The following is a 15,873-nucleotide window of genomic DNA, read 5'->3' on the forward strand; positions in this document are numbered from 1 at the left end:
GAAAGAAAGAAAGAAAGAAAGAAAGAAAGAAAGAAAGAAAGAAAGAAGTAGCTTTGATCCTTTCACAACTAAGATGTGGCCTTCATCTGTTTCTTTGTAATAGAATCTGAGGCTGGGAAGGGGGCTCTTTGATATCTGTAATATCCAATTTAAAATTCACTGAATTCTAGAAATAAAGTACTAGAAGGAATCACAGGGACCATCTGGTTCAACCCTCTCATTTTACAGGAAATAGAAGCTCAGGGAGATGAAATAAAATATTCAGGGTTGAGATCTAGTTTCTTTTCCCCCGAAGATTCCAATTTTTAAATGCATGGATTTAGACCTTCATTCTATCAGGGGAATGGGACTCTCACAAGTTAGCTTGGGCACACATAATCTCTTATAAGTTTCTCCCTTCTTTTGAGGTATAAGGACCCCCACCCCCGTTTATTATCACTCTTGGAATAGAATATAAGTCCTAGTCAAATGCTTTGGACACATAGCAATTCATATTCCTCTGAACCTAATGGGTATTATAAATCAGTCTGCAGAATGGATGGGGGACTTCCGTTTTCTCTTTGTTTTCTTTCTTCTTTTTTTAAAAATTAAGATCCATTTCCCTTCTCTAGAGAGAGAATACAATAATATTCTTTCTTGGATTTAGGAAACCTTGGTTAGAAATAAATCTCTCCAAATGGTTAGGTGAGAGTCCCTTGAGCAAGACTAAAAGGCTTCAATATTTTTTTCCCATTTATTTTTCTTATGCACAGTCCACATCTAAATGGCCTAAAAATTTATTTTGGTTAAATCAGTTTTCTTTTCTAAATAAAGTGCTAAATGAAAGGTTATGTTTCTGGTTAGAGTCCTTTTTAGCTCTAAATGTCCATGACTCTAGGATAAGGTATATCAAAAGGACTTTGAGAAAAAACAGAGCAAGCAGCTGAACCACTAGTAATGGGAACCCTAGTGATGACCATTGATCTTAACTGCTGACTGTTGTTCAGTCACCCCTGGATTTCCCTTAAGCTACCTTCTGTAGTAATTGCCAGCTTTCTCTGGATCCTTTCTTTAAAAAACAGCTCTCCACAAACAACTCAGCATGCTAGAAATCAGATGGTTAGCTCCTACAGGACTTTGGCGTTGTCACCTTTGTTTACTAGTGCTGCCTGATGTTGACGATGATGACGATGGTGTAGAAATAAAAGTACAATAATTATGCATATTACATACCAGGCATTGTTCTAAGTATCTCACACATATTAATGACTCATTCAATCCTCAGAAGTCTAGGAGGTAAGTTAGTATTATTATCTCCATTTTATATAGCTAGAGGCATGGAGAGGTTATGTAATTTATCTGGAATCACACAGTTTATCACTCAGGGTCCAAACGGAGTACAGATGACACACGAAAATAGTTAACTTGGGAGGGTTTGTTTACAAAATGGGCTAACTCAGGAGGAGGGAGATGTGTGTGAAGCCAATTGCACTTTGTACAGAGCAGTGAACTCTGGGCAGGGGCACTGTTAGCCCATGGCAACCTTGCAGAGAAAGAGCCCAGGGAATAAACACCCTAATCTCCCTCTCCTTCCTCCTGTGGACTCCTGCCAGGAAACTTCAGAGGTGGACTTGGGCAGAACTTTATCAGAAGTTTTTTGAAGCCTATCGATGTCAGTTGTACAGTCCAGCATCAGGGCAGAGAGCCGGGTCCATCTGGCACACACCCCATAGTAAGTAGCAGAGCTAGGATTTGAATCCAGGCAGTCTAACTCCAGAGTCCCAATTTCTAGCTACTGTGCCATGTAGTGCCTTGTAGATTCAGGGGGCACAACTGCACACAGTGACTAGAATATAACTGGGATGTATAACTCATGTAAGAGGTAGTGTGTGGTTCAATAAATCACTGGACAGGTGCACATGACGCTGATGTTTGTTCTGAAGGCAAAAGAACCAACAGCACCGTGTTGATTTCATCATTTATTTTTTTATATGTTGCTAGCTTGATCTGGGAGGGATTTGAAGCTGTTGGACTCATCTTCTCCATCATTAATTGTATATTGATTTTTGCTTTTTAGGTTGAACAAAAATCTGATTTCCCTCCAATTATATATAAATTGCTTCCTTTTAGTTTCCAGTTTTGGGGGAGATCACATAAATTGAGCTGAAGGCAGAATCAAATTTTCTTGACTCCATTACTTGGAGAATCACCCATCACTAGGATAAAATATTTTTATGTTGTTGTTTTTTATTTAGTTCTCTGTTTTACATACTGGGAAAATTCTAGGGCACTGTGTGATGGTTTGGGAGTAGGAAACCTGGCATAAGGAATTTTGGGTTCTCTATGAAAAGTAATTGAGGCAGGAATGGAGGGTGAGTTCCATCTCGATAAAGTGCCTGCAGGCAGATTTCACATCAGAGACTTCATCAGGGAGGGAAAGCGCAGTTTTTAAGGCAGGGCAAAGAAAATAGCGTTAGGAGGAGAAGGCAGAGTGCTGTTTTAGAAAGATATGTATGCCTTTGATTTTCTTTTTTAAACTTTGGGAGTTGAGAAATTGCCAACAGGAATAAGAATTCTAATTCCAATAAGACTGTACGGGTTGCAATTTATTCTGAAGTTTCAAAAGCAGAGTGATGTAAGAAAGGCAACTACAACATTCTCCAGCTTTAATTGTGCATCCTGTCAGCATTTGCCCAGAAGCTCCACCTGGGACTCAAAACCCCTGGGACGCAGGACAGATAGTTCTCTTTAAATAAAGGAACTCCCTACGCGAGAAAAGAATAGCTAAGGTGCTGTACTTGAAGATCTTTCCTCTCAATTGGAGAAACACAAAGCAGAGTACTGAAGTGTGATTCATTTTACTGTTTTTGAGGTGTGAGGTACATTAAATTGCCAAAGAAGGTGGGCAAGTGTTTCAGCATCCCGGGCTGCAAAGCCCATTTTGAGTCTAAGTCGCATTATTGGGTGAAACTGTCATCAACAATGATGGTCTTGAGAACTGGGGTGTTCAGTGGGTGGCACCCTGCTGGCAAGGTCTGGCGAGGGGAGCAGAGGGTCTGGAGTGTGGTGGGGTGCTCTGCCAGAGGAGCTTCTGGCCAGAGGTTACGTTTCTGTGGCCCCCCACCTTCCCCTTTCTCCAGGAAGAGGAAGCTGCCAGCCGCTTCACATGTAGATCAGTCCAGGACAGAATTTTGAAGCATACTTTCCATGCTCTTTAACAGAATCAAGCTCTTCTTAGTTGAGTGTGTGAATGAGTGGGTGTCATGACCTGAAGAGAGGGATGGGTGAGATGTGGGAGCTGGTCTTCATTCAGCCCTCCTAGGGTCAGCTTGCTCACTCAGATATAGATATTTATGTGAACTGAAACAACTGATCCCTAAGAGGGAATTGCCTGGGGCCCAGGCCTTTTGAGGAGGGATTCTGGTGGGGGCGGAGGGAAGGGTCATCATGCCTTGAAGAATTTTCATGATGGAGTTCTCTTTGGCATTCATGGTGGCCTTAGCTGTGACACCTTGATTTCTACCCAACATTTTGGATAGCTTTCCCGGTGCAGGTAGCAAGCCCTTCCCCTCCTCCACTCATATCTCCTTGGCTGACCACAGCCTGCATTCCCATTTCCTCACACCTGTAAGAACTGACCTATAAGCCCTCCCCACCTGACTCACTTGGGAAGAGTTGGCTCCTGATGGATGGAACAGAGTAAGAAAATGAAAAAGGCTGAATCCAAAGGGTAGTGGCTGTTTTGGCAGAAAGCTTCTCTTTAAAAAAAAAAAAAAATTTTTTTTTAATGTTTATTTATTTATTTATTTTAAAATTTTTTCAACGTTCATTTTTTTTTTTTTTTGAGAGACAGAGCCAGAGCGTGAGTGGGAGAGGGGCAGAGAGGAGGGAGAAGCAGAATCTGAGGCAGGCTCCAGGCTCTGAGCTGTCAGCACAGAGCCCAGTGAGGAGTTCAAACTCACAAACAACGAGATCATGACCTGAGCCGAAGTCAGATGCTTAACCGACTGAGCCACCCAGACGCCCTGGCAGAAAGCTTCTTTATTTATTGAATTTAAACATGAAGAGTGGACAGCCCACCCCTGAAGAATTGTTACCAACTTAGCCCCTGTGGTTCCTGTGGGAACTGGAGATATTGCCCATCTACTCTGCACTTGGGAGATGATTCATCAACTGTAGGCTACCAGCAACCCTCAGCTTCAGTCTGTGCCTTGTGATGGGGCTCTGCTGGGTTGAACTTGCTCTTTATTTATTTATTAAATTTGTGTGTGTGTGTGTGTTTATTTTTGAGAGAAAGAGAGACAGAGCATGAGCGAGGGAGGGGCAGAGAGAGACAGACACAGAATTTGAAGCAGGTTCCAGGCTCTGAGCTGTTAGCACAGAGCCCGATGTGAGGCTTGAACTCACAAATCATGAGGTCATGAGGTGAGCCGAAGCCGGACACTCAACTGACTGAGCCACCCAGGCCCCCCTGAACTTTCTCTTTAGACACCTTAAGGGCCTGAGCAGTTTGAGGGCACAGAGTAGAAAGGGTGTCAGGCCTTGGATAGATCAGAATTCCTGCTATCGTCACCACATGGTGTTTCAGCCTCACTCTTTAGGAATTAATGGCGTGTGTTATTTGTACCCCAAACTGTACAGATTGGTCCTTGTTTATAGAGCATATTGGTCCTTGTTTATAGAGCATATAATCCCCACTCCCATAGAAGATGCACTATTTGTAAAAATCGTTTGTGAAAAATATAAAGCATAGTCACACATCTCATCCTGTGTCAAATGACTTGACTCCCTGGTGCAAAACATCAGGTGAGTTAGTTTTAATACATTTTTTAAAACACATTTTATTTTTATTTATTTATTTTTTTTTATTTATATATGAAATTTATTGTCAAATTGGTTTCCATACAACACCCAGTGCTCATCCCAAAAGGTGCCCTCCTCAATACCCATCACCCACCCTCTCCTCCCTCCCACCCCCCATCAACCCTCAGTTTGCTCTCAGTTCTCAACAGTCTCTTATGCTTTGGCTCTCTCCCACTCTAACCTCTTTTTTTTTTTTCCTTCCCCTCCCCCATGGGTTCCTGTTAAGTTTCTCAGGATCCACATAAGAGTGAAACCATATGGTATCTGTCCTTCTCTGTATGGCTTATTTCACTTAGCATCACACTCTCCAGTTCCATCCACGTTGCTACAAAAGGCCATATTTCATTTTTTCTCATTGCCACGTAGTATTCCATAGTGTATATAAACCACAATTTCTTTATCCATTCATCCGTTGATGGACATTTAGGCTCTTTCCATAATTTGGCTATTGTTGAGAGTGCTGCTATGAACATTGGGGTACAAGTGCCCCTATGCATCAGTACTCCTGTATCCCTTGGATAAATTCCTAGCAGTGCTATTGCTGGGTCATAGGGTAGGTCTATTTTTAATTTTCTGAGGAACCTCCACACTGCTTTCCAGAGCGGCTGCACCAATTTGCATTCCCACCAACAGTGCAAGAGGGTTCCCGTTTCTCCATATCCTCTCCAGCATCTCTAGTCTCCTGATTTGTTCATTTTGGCCACTCTGACTGGCGTGAGGTGATACCTGAGTGTGGTTTTGATTTGTATTTCCCTGATAAGGAGCGACGCTGAACATCTTTTCATGTGCCTGTTGGCCATCCGGATGTCTTCTTTAGAGAAGTGTCTATTCATGCTTTCTGCCCATTTCTTCACTGGGTTATTTGCTTTTCGGGTGTGGAGTTTGGTGAGCTCTTTATAGATTTTGGATACTAGCCCTTTGTCCGATATGTCATTTGCAAATATCTTTTCCCATTCCGTTGGTTGCCTTTTAGTTTTGTTGGTTGTTTCCTTTGCTGTGCAGAAGCTTTTTATCTTCATAAGGTCCCAGTAATTCACTTTTGCTTTTAATTCCCTTGCCTTTGGGGATGTGTTGAGTAAGAGATTGCTACGGCTGAGGTCTGACAGGTCTTTTCCTGCTTTCTCCTCTAAGGTTTTGATGGTTTCCTGTCTCACATTCAGGTCCTTTATCCATTTTGAGTTTATTTTTGTGAATGGTGTGAGAAAGTGGTCTAGTTTCAACCTTCTGCATGTTGCTGTCCAGTTCTCCCAGCACCATTTGTTAAAGAGACTGTCTTTTTTCCATTGGATGTTCTTTCCTGCTTTGTCAAAGATGAGTTGGCCATACGTTTGTGGGTCTAGTTCTGGGGTTTCTATTCTATTCCATTGGTCTATGTGTCTGCTTTTGTGCCATTAAAACACATTTTAATAGGACATAGGCACCAGAACAAAAGCCTTTATAATTATCACCGTCTTTGCAGATGTTCATTTGACATTTGGTTGAAAAACTTCTAGACTTCTCTTAAAAAGGTTTTTACCGGCCTTGACATTTTCCAGCCAGCATTTGTGGGGAGCTGGTCGGTGTCTCTTGGCACAGCTCGTGATGTAGTCATCACAAAGAGCATATTTCCACTTGACCGAGTGGCTTAAGTGGTCAGCATTAAGTGAGTTTGGTGGGGATACCCAGACTGAAATAATGCTCTGCTTTATGATTTGGGGCTGAGCAGCAAAGCAGAATCAGAATTGGATTCAAGGAGAGTCCAATTGGGCACTAATGTTTTTTTCCATGAAATCATTAGATCAAAGAGAAGGCTAGAGTATTAAGATTTAGGGACAGTGGGACTGGGCTGAATCACATAATTGCACACTGTTCTAGGGAAAAAGAAATCAATAGGTATGTTCTAATCAACTGAGAGAAAGTTGCTTTTTCCATGACTTAGAAGAGAGTGAGCTTAAGCACCACAGTATCTTCTTTTGTTTCCTTAAAATGAGAGGGCAAGTTGTAATCTCTCTCTCTCTCTTTTTTTTTTAACGTTTTATTTATTTTTGAGACAGGGAGAGACAGAGCACGAACAGGGGAGGGTCAGAGAGAGGGAGACACAGAATCTGAAATAGGCTCCAGGCTCTGAGCTATCAGCCCAGAGCCTGACGCGGGGCTCGAACTCACGGACCGCGAGATCGTGACCTGGCTGAAGTTGGACGCTTAACCGACTGAGCCACCCAGGCGCCCCAAGTTGTAATCTCTTTTAAGGTGACCCAGAGGCTCTATCTCTGGACTTGAAACAAGAGGTCTTCTTCCTTTTTTTTTTTTAAGTTTATTTATTTGAGAAAGAGAGAGAAAGAGAGAGCAAGCAAGCATGAGTGGAGGAGGGGCAGAGAGAGAGGGAGAGAGAAAAAAATCCCAAGCAGGCTCTTCACTGTCAGCTTAGAGGTCAACGTGGGGCTTGAACCCACGAACCGTGAGATCATGACATGCGCTGAAATCAAGAGTCGGACACTTGACCAGCTGCACCATCCAGTCACCCCAAATAGGAGCTCTTCAAAAGTAGGTCATTTCCCCAGACATGGGCATTGGGTACTTTCTCTTCCGTAAAGTGGAGATCTCATAAAAAAGTAGGGCTGGTGAGACAGGCTGGTCAGTGCCAGTACCCTGTGGAATGCCTGACCCATGCCTGGTCCCAATTCAGTGGGCATTTATAGATCATCTGTATCAGGCACCGTGAAGATTGTAAGATACTATCCTTGCCCTCAGGACACAACTTTTTGCTTTCTCCTTACAGCATTTTTGGAGACCAGAAGTCAGTAGTGCTACAGTTTAGTGATAATCAGATTCCATTAAACTCAAAGTATTTATTAGGTGTCTGTCCAGGAGTTGCACCTGGCTCCACAGTAGTACTCTTCAGATATTTGGCAGAAAGTATCCTAGCCTTTGGGGCATCTGGGTGACTCAGTCAGTTAAGTGTTGGACTCTTGATTTTGGCTCAGGTCAAGATCTCACAGTTCGTGAGATGGAGCCCCACAGTGGGCTCTGTGCTGACAGTGCAGAGCCTGCTTGGGATTCTCTCTCTCCCTCTCTCTCTCCCCCTCCCCCACTCATTTCCTCTATCTCTCTCAAAGTAGACAAACATAAAAAAAAAAAAAAAGAAAGAAATTGTCCTAGCCTTCAAGAGACTTGAACTTGAGAAAAGAAAGGATCAGAAAATAATATCTTAACAAATATCGTTGAATGCTTTAGTAATCAGGCGCCCAAAGGCTATTATTGCCTAACAATTTTGTCCACAAGAACATTATTGTACTTTCTGAAGGAAAACAAATCTCTTTAATCTTCTCTTCCTCTTCTGCTCCTCAGATGCAGAGTTCCTTTACTGGCTTTCTTTGTGTTAGTGATTGGCCCTGAACACTTTCCATTTATTCATGAACTCATTTAATCTTGTTATGTATTCAATAGCTACACAAGAGCCTTCCATATATGAGGTATTGTGCTAGGCGTGGGAGAAGGGGTAGAGAGTAAGACAATGCTTCCCTGACCCATGGAACTTACTTTCATGCAAGAAAGACAGATGCTAAACACACAATTCTGTACTGAGTTAATTGTGTATATCAAATGGGTGAAGGCAAAATACCTGTTGTTAGAACATATAAAGAGGACTTGCCCTTGTTTGGTGAATCAGGGAAGATTTTTAGGGTGAAGGATGCTTGCGATGAGCTTTGAAGGACAAGTAGGAATTAATTAGACAAAAGAATAGGGGGGACATATTTAAGCCAGAAAGAATAGCATGTGCAAAGGCCTGGGGAAGGCAACATCATAAAGGGACTTGATGGAGTTTAATCTTTCGTTGTTTTTACAATGAGAAGCCTTTGAGAGTTTTAAAGTATCACAGCATTATGAGTCAATTTGCATTTTGAAACTATGGTTCTGGGCACAGTGAGGAGAGTGGGTTGGAAGGAGGAGAGGGTGGAGGCTATTGTGTCAGTGCAGGGAGGAGATGAAGGTTTCTTAAATAGTGTGGAGAAGATGGAAGGAAGAGAACTGATTTGAGACATGTATAGGGGGTAAAATAGGACTTGGAGATCGATTAGGTCCAGGGGTGAGGGAAAGAAAGGGGTCAAGGAAGACAAGCCTGGTGTGGAGAAGGACCAGGCTTGCTAGGAGGGTGAAGATGATGAGTTGAGAGTTGGGTATGGTGATTTTGAGGTGCCTGGCACACAAGTGGAGATATTCAGCGGGCACATCTCCATTGGAAGCACATTGTTAGTTGGATGATCCAATGGTCATCCCCAATTCCTTTTTTCCCTTTCTCAACTCCCATAGTAAAATAAACCAGGAACATTTATCAGTCTTTTCCAGTCTCATAGACAAAGGTGATCATTCAAGTCAACTCTGGCCAGTGAAAAAAGAGGAAGCATATTGGTAAGCCTTTGACTTCTCTGATAAAAGAAACAGATACAAGAGAGGAATTGCTTCATTAAGAGAAATGAAAACATATCTTCATACAAAAATTTGTACCTGAATGTTCACAGTAACAGTATGCATCATGGACACAAAGTAGAAATTACATACATGTCCAAGGACTGCAGAATGGATAAACAAAAATGTGTCCGAGTGTGTGACTGGCTATTTTAGTTTCATTGTCTTGTCCAATCCTTCCATTGAAAACAGATTCTCACAGGTTGAAGTGGGAATAGGGGGTGACGGACCGAGAAAAGAAAAGGGGTACATAATGGGAGGAAAAAATCAGATAGTATTTTAAAACGTGATATTATCTCATGCGTGGCAGTTTGCAAACAACACTCTTCTCACTGTGAGGTACCAGTTGTTAACAAGATGAACCATGTGCTTTTCTTTGAGGGAGGTTAGAATCTTCATAGTCTGTGCATTTTCCCCTGAGATATATCACAAAGCAAATAATTCAGAGACACTGATTCAGCCTTCCAATGGGATGGTTCTACCTGAAACAAGGTGTTTCACAGCTCCCCTATTACAGCTGACCTGTCCAAACAGCTATTTTTATTCTGGGAGGACTGGACCTGAATCCCAGTCAGAAACAGAGGAAATCCACAACAAAATCAACATCTAAGTGTCTAAATCAGGAATGGTAAATATGTGGCATGGATACTACTAACACACAACTCTCCTTGCCTGTGACAGACATCACTATCTGTTGATTTACTTTTCCTATCAAACCCAGAGGTATTCTTGGAAACTGTCAACATTGGGCTTAAGACAATCGATCAGATTAGCTCCTGGGGAGAATCCAGTTTGCCCTCACTGGTCCAGGAAGTCAACTTAAGAACTCCGATTTTTCAGGGGCACCTGGGTGGCTCAGTCAGTTGAGTGTCAGACTTGAGCTCAGGTCACGATCTCACAGTTTATGAATTCCAGCCCCTCTTTGGCTGGCTGCTGTCAGCGCTGAGCCTGCTTTGGATCCTCTGTCCCCCCCCCCCCCCCGCCCTTCCCCTGCTTGCATTCTCTCAAAACTAAATAAAAACATTAAAAAAAAAAAGAACTCCAATTTTTCATAAGTACAAATGTATGCTAAATAATTTAGTATTGTCCATTTAAGAGTCACGCACTGCAGACATTTTATCTTTGAACTCTTTCTCTCCAGAGGTCCCATTCTTTTTGAATTAGGAGCAGTGGGTGCAGGGGAAGGCTGCTGACCTTTGGGTTAGGATGCGTCTGTGACTGAATCAGTTACTTAATGCTTCCTGACCTTGCTTTTAATCATCCACAAAATGGGGAGTCTTCAGTGGAAATACTTGAATGTGTCTGGTCATTGTCATTTAAGTAAAAGTCATAATATGTTGTTTGTATTTGTTGGGGCATGAATAGCTGTAAAGCACCCTATTTAGCTTTAAAAAAAAATGATTTAGAAAGTTCTACCTCAACTTGCCAATTCTTGGTCAGATTTTTCTGTCCTAATAGTCTTATTAAGCTCCATTTAAAATCTAACCAGAATCCAGGATGCTTATTAACTTTTAAACCTTATATTAATTGCATATAGATTTGCCAACATGGCCCTATTTACTTGAAGCTTATACCCCTTTTCTTTTCATTGACATTCAGCAGTGTCTTTAGAATCTAGTCATTCTAAAGAAGTGAGAAGTGAGCTGAACTCCCCTTAGCTGAATGCTTTCTGAGTTAAGCCTATTGACTTGTTTCCTAGGTTAGTTTTTACATATTTAAAGTCAGACACTTATTGGCCTGCTACTTGCATGGTTCAGCATGGATACTAATCCCAGGATCCTGCGAGATAAAAAATAATAATAAAATCAATAATCATATTGATTCCCTTTTTGGTGCTTATAACCTTTTTCTCAGATACTGTTTTGGTGACTTCCCTGGAGTACCGAGTGTCATGGTTTGGAGGTAAGCAAGTTTGTTTTAGAGACAGGATTTCACATTTCTGTAGGTGGTGTTTACAGTGTAGAGCCCCTAATCAATTATTTAATTAGTGAGTACCCAGTAAATCCTGCTAAGTTTTACACATTATTACAGGGTCAGAAGGAAAGTCAAGGTCACCGTCCAAAGATGTATAACTGTCAGTTGGGTTGTGTCTAATCAGTAACAAAAGCAGACAATTTATACATACACAGGTCTGCCTGTCGGACATGTACAGAGCATCTACCATGGGGAGTCATGCTAGGTCCTCGGGATATAAAATTTTACAAAACATGACTTCTGCCTTTGAAAGGCTAGGTCTCTCTGGATATGCGGAACGTGCATGCAGAGAGAGGACAAGGTGAGGGATGTATCTCAGTTTGTAGAGCTTGTATCATCTGGGTGCAGAGACGTTTGGGTTTCTCCAAGATTTTGGAGAAAGGATCATGAAAGGTTGAATGGCCTCTGTAGCAAGTGTGGGGTTTGTAGGTGGAGGAAGGAAAGTAGGAGAAAAACTATTGAGCTGGGGGAGGCATCCCAGTGTCCTGAGGAACAATGAGGGATTGTGTCTGACTGGAGCCGGGGTTCATGCAGGGAGTTACAGGAGAGGAGGGGGCAGAAATCGGTTGGGGCCAGGCCTTAGATGCCTTTGACTTCTAGCCATGGCACTTGGAGCTGCTTCTGGGTATATGGATAGCCTCTGATGATAGTTTTTAGGTGGCATTTAAAAAAGATGAAATCTACCATGTTATGTGGAAGGAGCTGGGGTGGCAGAGACACTAGATGCAGGGGAAATATTTAAGAGGCATCTAGCTACCATTTGAGTTGCAAGATCAAAAAAAAAATTTTTTTTTCAATCTAAGGACAAAGAAATAAGTTGAGTGTCACTAAGCTGCTGGGATGAAGCAAAAAGAGAGGCAAACAAGCATTTACCACTGTGAAAAGAGGTTTTCCTTACGATTTACTACTTGTGAAAAAGAAAGGATTCGATCTGGACTGCCATAGACCTGTGTATCCACAGGTCATCTCTGATTGCAGGTGGGCTTTTAGCATTAAGTTAGGGGTGTTCCCGTTGCTGGAAGGTGCAGTGAGAGCAGGTGGGCTCTTCAGTGACTGCATGTGCTGTGCCCATCTCTGTGCCCTCTGGACTGCAGAGTGCGTTTCCTGGTGACCTTGTGGCACTTGACAATCTTCCTTGAATAACTGAAAGCCATTAAAGAGAAAAGTGGATAAACAACAGAATTGCCCGAGGAAAGATGAAGGAAGAAAATAAGGAAGCCGTCCACGGGAAAGAGGCCACTAAACATCCCCCGGGTGAGGGAAGCTGGAAAATAAAAAGTATATAACATGTCAAGGCCATTGTGTTGCAAGTGGCAAGGACAGAGCCAAGTCTGCCTACCTTAGTGAAAGGGCGTAAGACAAGGATTCAAGGGAGAATCAAGGAAGACAGGAAGTGATCCCGGTACTGTCAGTCCTTGATTATATGGTCACCTGTTTATTTATTCCCCCAAAGTTAACAAGGTCTTCTCTGAGGGAAACTAAGCAGCTGGAATGCTTGGATTGAGGGAATAGCATTTGCAAAGGCACAGAGGTATGAACAAGCAAGGTGCTGGCAGACACTCCAAGTGTTTGGGTATTGCTAGAACATACAGAAGTTATAAACAGAACTTCTGGGGGCACCTGGGTGGCTCAGTTGGTTGGGCAGATGACTCTTGGTATTGGCTCAGGTCATGACCTCACGATTGTGAGAATGTGCCCTGAGTCAGGCTCTGTGCTCAGCGTGGAGGAGCCCACTTGGAATCCTCTCTCTCCCTCTGTCTCTGCCCCTCCCTCACTCATTCTCTTTCTCTCTCTCAAAATAAATAAATAAACTTTAAAAAATTAAAAAAAAAACGCAGAACATCTGGCAGCCCACAGAAGTGTAGAATTTGGCTGAAGCAGTGTTTTCTGTTCTAAATTTGTATTTGTCAATGCTGTAATTGGAAGACTTCACACAAAAGTAGCTGTTTCATAAGACATCATCACAAAACTTAGTGATTTGAAATTGAGCCATCACTTTAGTAACTCTCATGGTTCTAGGAACAACCGGGCTCAGCTAGAGATTCTCATCCAGGGTTTTTCATGTGGTTGCAGTCAGCAGGTGGCTGGCATTGGAGTTGAAATGGAAATTGAAGGGGCGCCTGGGTGGCTCAGTCGGTTAAGCGTCCGACTTCAGCTCAGGTCACGATCTCGCGGTCCGTGAGTTCGAGCCCCGCCTCGGGCTCTGGGCTGATGGCTCAGAGCCTGGAGCCTGCTTCCGATTCTGGGTCTCCCTCTCTCTCTGCCCCTCCCCCGTTCATGCTCTGTCTCTCTCTGTCTCAAAAATAAATAAACGTTAAAAAAAAAAAAAAGAAAAAAGAAATGGAAATTGAAAACATCTCACCCACTTATCTTATGGTTGCTAGGACTTTAGCAGGGGCCGCTAGCCAGAACACCTACACGTGGTATCTCCACATGGCCTGAGCTTCTTCAGAGCATGACTCTTGGGTTCCAACAACAAGTTTGCAGAGACAGGAAGAGGAAGCTCCCAGCTTTTTAAAGTTTGGGCCTAGAAATAGAACATCACATCCACCATATTCTATTGGTCAAGTCGTGTATGAGCTGAATTGTCCCCCTACCTGTTCGTATGAATAGGAGTGTATTGGGAGATACAGTCTTTAAAGAGGTACTTAAAATGGGATTATTAGGGACAACCTTAACCCAGCATGACAGATGCCCTTGTAAGGATGCCAGACATGTTGTCCCTACAGACTGAGGGGTGACCATGTGAGGACATAGCAAGAATGTGGCCACCTGCAAGCCAAGGAGGGAGGCCTCAGAAGAAATCAAACCTGCTGACACCTTGATCTTAGACTTTTAGCCCTCAGAACTGTGAGAGTACACATTTCAGTTGTTTAAGCTACTCAATCTGTGGTATTTTATTTTAGGAGCCCGAGTGGACTAACATACCACGGAAAGGTTTTGGGTCATAGGGTGGCATGACTCTCTCAATCTCTCTCTCTCTCTCTCTCTCTCTCTAGCCACTCACCCATCTGTCTGTCTCTCTAGTGACAGTGTGAAGGTCGTACTAGAAGTTAGTGGCCAGAGGCAAGAATATAGCTAAGCAGTTCTTTCAGTGGTCAGATGAATGGGCAGGTGATGAGCAGTATATTGGGAATGGGAGAAAGAGACAAAGCAGATGTCCAATTCTAAGGTGTAAAACTGGCAGTGTTTGGTGATGGGATATACGGGGTGGGCGTTCCTCAGAGGGAAAGGCCAATGAATGCCAGATGCAGGGTAATGGAATCCTATGGAAAGGGGGGGGGGTTGGCCACATTTAATAACACCTTTCACTGGTGGAAATTTATAATGGTGTGAAGTAATGTGAGATGCATATAGCTGTGCCCCAGAGCTCGGAGCCCCTTACTTCACCCTCTTCCTTCTAGGCAAGGTGGACTAAGGCTCTGTTTTGCAGAGGAGAGGGTGACTGGCAAAGGACATTCTTTCCTTTTTCAGATAGCCCTGTGCCAAGGGGACTCTGAGCACACCCACACCACACCCGGGATGCACCAGCCTGCAAAAGTAGCTCTGTGTCGAGCTGGGCTGAGCCCTGGCCCCACAGACATGTCCAGAATCAGGGGCACACAGGGAACATTCTGTGTCTCACTGCTGTTGCCACCCAGCCAGTCCTGAGGGTCCCAACATCATCATCCTCTCGATGACCTGGCTGACTTTGTTCCCATGGGAGCCTATTAATAAAGCACCATTATACAATAATTATGATGGTAAAACCATGTGTGTGGGGCAGTATTTAACCAGTGAAAATAGATTAATTTGAAATATGTGATCATTCCTGATAGGAGTTAAAGTTGACCTTTTCTTGACATATATCAGGAAAAAAGTGGGAGGGAGGATAACCAAGTGAGTAGAATAGGTAAGATATCAAGAAGTTTACCTCCTCCAGGATAAGATTTTCTAGTGCCTTTAGAAGAAGTCCTTTGCATATAAACAAAGCCCTTTCCAGCTGAGGCCAGCCTGGTTCAAGATGCCATTTTAGAGTTAATTATAAGTCCTTTTTCTTCTTTAACTAAAGCATGTCTCTTCCACTGCACCTCTTCTGCTTTGATGCCAACTGCATTTGAACTTGAAAAAGCACATTTCCTTATCCACAAACACCATTTCAGACTTTCTCAATTTAAGCAAGTCCTCTTTCTCAAGAACTGGAACACAAATTGGGGGTGGGGTGGGGTGGAAAATGGATGAAAAGAATTTACAATACAAAACTTTAAGTACAAATAAATGTTGTTGGATCTGCTTCCCCACCACCCCCACCGCCCTTAATTTCTACTTGCTACTTGGAAGGCCTGGGCAGGGTGTGGTGTCCTGGGCTCACAAGAACATGTCACAGCCAGCCAGAGGGGTCCTCTTCCCACATTGTATCCCTGGCAAGCTGTAAACCCACTATGTCTTACATGGGAACCATGCCAGGAATTTTCCCCTTAAAAGATGCACAGAGATGGTGTATTTTGATTAAAAGAAAAAAAGTCTGGCTGGTTACAATGAAGATTACAACACGCTCTACTCATGTTATTCACATCCACAATGCCACCGCTGTTTTCTCTCCTTGATCCTTAGATTCCTGGTCTGGCACTT

The 15,873-nt window shown here is 43.0% G+C and overlaps 1 long non-coding RNA gene across 1 annotated transcript; it reads right to left on the reverse strand.

The window, feature by feature from the left end:
- Nucleotides 1–12,146: 12,146 nt before the first annotated feature.
- On the reverse strand, nucleotides 12,147–12,859 carry LOC121031293 (uncharacterized). Its single transcript, XR_005790653.1, has 2 exons — nucleotides 12,602–12,859; nucleotides 12,147–12,405 (listed from the first exon to the last, which is right to left on the reverse strand). It is a non-coding gene; the product is annotated as an uncharacterized LOC121031293 (long non-coding RNA).
- Between the last annotated feature and the right edge of the window lie 3,014 nt (nucleotides 12,860–15,873).

Source organism: Herpailurus yagouaroundi, unplaced genomic scaffold (genome assembly GCF_014898765.1).
Source record: "Herpailurus yagouaroundi ecotype Mexico unplaced genomic scaffold, PumYag 141, whole genome shotgun sequence".
NCBI lineage: Eukaryota > Metazoa > Chordata > Mammalia > Carnivora > Felidae > Herpailurus > Herpailurus yagouaroundi.